Source organism: Meriones unguiculatus, chromosome 1 (assembly GCF_030254825.1).
Source record: "Meriones unguiculatus strain TT.TT164.6M chromosome 1, Bangor_MerUng_6.1, whole genome shotgun sequence".
Taxonomy (NCBI): Eukaryota; Metazoa; Chordata; class Mammalia; order Rodentia; family Muridae; genus Meriones; species Meriones unguiculatus.
Window position 1 is genome coordinate 116523076 of NC_083349.1, and position 5076 is coordinate 116528151.

Consider the following 5076-nt stretch of genomic DNA (forward strand, 5'->3'; position numbering starts at 1 on the left):
CTTTATTTGTACCTTGAAAGAAACTTTCAGTTGTTTTATAAGGAATTTCTCCAGCGTTATCATAAATTAGGAATTGCAGGAGAGCCTGGCTTAGACATTTAGCAGCACTGAAGAATGGAAATTTCCTCCAAACAGTAGCTTCAAACTTGAAGTCGATTAGCCCTGCTCAAATTTTTGGAAAACTTTTTTTAATTGAAAAAAGTGAATATCCACAAACTCTGCTTCGGTAATTGCAAGCCCAATGGATTTCCTGCATAAGGAAAGTTTGCTTCTCATTTTGAGTAAGTCTTGGATCTTCATCAATGTGTCTGTGAACTCTGTGTGCGGTCTAAACTAAAAGGCATCTCCCAAGTTTCTTGAATTTTATGGCTGTTTTAAAGAGACTAAATTAAACTACTGCTGTAGAATGCCCTCTGATTTCCCACAGTAATGTCACTGTTTCAAGATTACAATAAAGATACATTCCTATGTTTTGTTTTGTTTTTTTATTTCTCTGAGGATTGTATAGAAGATCTGCATTCTGCTTTCAATAATTCAAAATGAGCCATAGAGCAAATAGTCATTTCCACCATAACTGAAGGCTTTTATTTCTAAGTATTTATATTGTTTCTGTCTCAAATAGAATCTGGAATACTTGGGCAGGATGCCGAAAACATCTCTTGGCTTCCTTCTTTTCTTTATCTTAAAATTGTGGAAAGTGCCAAGGAAATTGGTGCTGTTTTTCTCTTGGTGGAAAATTAAGTTTTGAAGCTTTTACTACAAATATATTCTTGTTATTTACAAAAACCAAATGATACCAAGCAATATAAAAGAAAATAAACAGAGCTGGTTAGTCTTCCTGTCCCAATTCCCAGTCCCAGTATAGGCAGCCACTGACAAAATATTGTATCGCAAAAATGTATTTATGTTTCATATTAAATATCCAATGACATTGTGTGATTTTTTATGTAATTATATATGATTAACTTTTTAAAGTCAATAATTTTTAAAATCAATAAACAATAGTTTAATACAAATTATTTCAATTAACTGTAATAATTTAACTGACTCGACCCCTATCAATAAACACTTAATCATTTTCCAGTAATGTTTTTAAGTTATGGTGTGTTTGTTTTTCAATAAGATCTTCCTATGTAGTTCAGCTATTTTCTGGCTTGTAACCCCAATATGTAGTTCAGCCTGTCCTGGACTCACTAGTCATCTATTTCAGCCTCCCAAGTGCTGAGATTACAGGCATGCGACTACATGTAGTTGACATTTATTTACTTCTTTCCTATAAATAAGCCCAGCGATGTCTACCATTTTAACAAATTAGGGTTGAATTTTTGTGGCAGTAACTAAGGAGATAGGACCTCTAAGCTTACTCTTGTTTATTGATAACTAATTCTGATATCTTAAGCCAGCTCCAAAATAGTCACTTGCTTGTATCAATTTTGTGTAAGCATTTATCATAAAATAGTCTTAATCTATTTCATCACACATTTCATGGATATTTCCTTCTATAGTCTCTTCTAAAATGAAAACAAACAAATCCCAGGTGAACGGTTCTGTGGAAGATCCAAGCTATGTAGATTACCTGATGAAATGCAGTCCCTATCCATTTTACTACACTGCTTTTCAAGGTATGACAATGACGGTAATAAATGTTTTAAGTAAACACTACACTGAAGCTGCTCCTTTGCCATTAACTGGCTATGTGACTGAAGAAAATCAATTAATATTTTGAAACCTCAGTTTTGCTTTTAAAATATGAGTCATAATGCAGCCACTCCTGATGTGATCTGATAGACTAAGATCAGAAGGAAAGAGAGGACGACCTCCCCTATCAGTGGACTTGGGGAGGGGCAGGCATGAAGAAGGTGGAGGATGGGTGGGACCAGGTGGGGAGGAGGGAGGGGCTTATTGGGGGGATACAAAGTGAATAAAGTATAATTAATAAAATAAAATTTAAAAATATGAGTTGTAAAAACCAGTTTTGTATGAATATAGGGCAAGTAATGAATTTCAGAAGATCTATAAGATAATCTTTAGCACAAAGTTTAGTGCGTCATGAATGCTTATTAGCTGTCTGTCATCATCATAACCACTGCTCATTAATTTAAAATTAAATTTTATTCTGATTGCATAGTAGTCAACTCTCTACCATCTACAAAATGAAATGTTCATAATGCCTCTGTCTGAGCATCAAGTACAGGTATCTACACTCTCTTTGGTTTTTCTTTTTTTCCCTGAACATACAAGAACACATTATCTCATATGCGTCTCTCTTTTATTTGGGGGTATCACCATTTTTTTTCCTTTTTAAAAAAATACCCACTCTCCACCATTGCAACCTCACCCACAAAAGAAAAAAAATATCTCATTGTAGAAGCTACAGTGTGTCCCACAGTACACCCATTTGTTAACATGTCTTTGCCTGCAATGTTCATATCAAAGACTCATTGGTCTGCTATGAGGCCTGTGGCTTCTGTTACTTCATCAATACTGCAACCACATCTGGACTCTTGTGGCTATAAACATGTTCTTTGTTTTGGTCCCAGGTGTGGTATGTGGGACTGATTTAGATGGTCCATAGCAGCAGACTATTTGCTTCATGCGGGCTCTGAGAGTAGCTCTTTGCCAGCTGTAGACAGTTTAAATCTGAGGACTCTGGAGAGAGACTAAATGCCAGAGCTCAGAGAGTGTGGAGCTAAGTGAAAGAACAAGGCTGTTACTGCTTTGCCCTTGCTGCTCCTGCTTGCTGTTGTGATACAAGAAGTTGGAGATCTCCTGAAAGGAGGACTGAACAGGCTCGAAAGAACCCGATGACCCTAACCAGCAGGAGGTAGCTAAGAGTACTGAGTCCCCTCTCCCACTAACCTTTTCTCTCTCTTACCAAGTGTTGAGGTGTTAGAAGGGATTGGAGTGGAATAGGGAGAAAAGGATGTAAGAAACATAAATAAAACAGAGTTGTTTTTGTTGTTGTTGTTTTTGTTTTTAAGCACACCAACAGACTCTTCTCGAATATCCTGTTGTTGCCCTGTGTCATGGAGATCCTGTAGTTTTTGATCTATAGGACCAGCCCCTTCACTCACTCTAGCAATTCATCAATGGGGTAGATGTTGCGATAGGGCAAGTCAAAGCTCTAGATCTGGGCGTGAGAGGTATCTGAGCTGGTCATCCCACCAGCTCTTCAGCACCCACACCACTGGGGCAAACTCTCCTGAACTGTCCTGGCTGGCCCACTCAATGCCTCAGCCAGCAAGGGGCAGAGCCGGCTCTCCAGCTCTCATACCCTCGGGACTGGCTTATCTTTACCCATGCTATCAAGGCCAGCTCTACTGTGCAGCCCAGGTGAGGTACAGGGCCTGCTCTCCTGAGCATTGCAGCTTGTAAGGGGTTGGGCTGGCTCTCTTGCTCTCACACCCTCCAGCTGCGTCATCTGAAACCTCTGCAACTAGGGTCAACTCTACTGTGCTGCTCAGGCAAGGAGCAGAGCCTGCTCTCCCGAGGGCCGCAGCAGATGAGGAGCAGGGACTGCTCTCCTGCTCTCATGACACTGGCAAGGCCAAATCTCCCACCTGCCATATTGGACAAGGGCAGAAGGGAGAGGAGGGGATTTCTTCCTCATTGACACCACCATACTACAGACAAGAGGCGGGGCTTACTCTCTCACGCTCACATCCTCAAGGGTGGCTCACCGGCAACCCCCGTGCTTCCCAGGCATGGCACAGTGCCTGCTCTCCTGAGTGCTGCAGTAAGTGAGGCGCAGGGGCACGTCTTCTGCTCTGATGGCCTTAGGGCCTGCTCTCCTGCCTGCTGTAGATGGCAAGGGGTAAGGGGGGAAAAGGGGTTGTGCATATCTCTCTCATGCATGCCAGCACACAGGAGACAAGTGGCAGAGCCATCTCTCCCATGCTCAAACCCTCCGGGCCAGCTCACCTGCATATCCTGGAACTAGGGCCAGCTTTACTGTACTTCCTGGGCAATGTGCAGCTGTCTAGGGGTGGGGTCAACTCTCCTGCTCTCATGCCCCCAGAGCCAGCTCTACCAAGATGCTGAGTTGAGGGGTGGGACCAATTCTGCACAGACCTCAGAAATCACCAAGTCCCCAGGACCATCTGCCTGACTTTTGGTGGTAACAGACCCCTGCTACTGTAGAGCCATGAACCCAGATTTAGACCCTGGTGTGAACACATGCCAGGATCCCACCATGGTCCCGGGTAGCAACACTGGATACTCATATCACGTTCCTTATTACCCTCAAGCCTCCAATTCTGACCACGCCCTTCTGTTTCTCTTTCTCATCCATTTCTCCACCACTTTCTTGCTCCTCTCAGTGGTGCCCAAGGTCTCTGAGTATCTGAGGTCATCTCAGGCGTGGTCTTAGGATTTCTATTCCCCACCTGTGCATTGTGCCACTGGGCAAGGGTCATCTTGAGTATGATCTGCCCGAGGCTTGTGCAGCCATGGAATGGTGGTAATTTCAGGCTAGCTCCCTATCCACACCCCATGGTCCACTCGGTAGTACTCTTTGCTCAACCCACTCCCACCTAGGGCCTGAGTTCCCAAGCAGGGAACTTTTAGTCTCCAGCACACTTCCCACCCTGGGAGCCCTTCCAGGCCTGCCTGGAGCCGGACTGATGGTTGCCTCAGGGCCGCTCCCTGTCCAGACCCTTGATGCTGGGCTGATAGTAATTTAATCTTGCCCCCCTTTTTTTTTCAGGGAGTATTAGGCTACTAATCATTTAGATGTTCACAGGTCAGAACACTGAACTTAGACATAGCCTCTCTCTCTCTCCTCTATGCCACCTACTGATTCATGTGTGACACAGCAGCCACACCTGCAATGCCTCTCTGGGCCTTGGGTTTCATCATCTTAACCACAAAGCAAACTCATTCTTGGTGTTCCAGGCTCTTCTCGAGCATTTATTCATTTTACTACTATTTTGGATAAGAGGGGTGTACATTTAGAAGGAGACACCTGTTAATTAGTGAGTGCAGTGGAGAATAGGGGTCCATAACAGAAGTCTGCTCCTGAAACACTGGGTTCAAGAGCTGAAGTGCTTTTGGGCTGTGGGGGGCGGGCAAAGGAAG

The 5076-nt window shown here is 43.4% G+C and overlaps 1 non-coding gene across 1 annotated transcript; it reads right to left on the reverse strand.

Moving 5' to 3' along the window:
- Nucleotides 1-4707: 4707 nt before the first annotated feature.
- LOC132651776 (small nucleolar RNA SNORA17) lies at nt 4708-4845 on the reverse strand. The gene has a single exon (XR_009589346.1). It is a non-coding gene; the product is annotated as a small nucleolar RNA SNORA17 (small nucleolar RNA).
- Nucleotides 4846-5076: the final 231 nt, after the last annotated feature.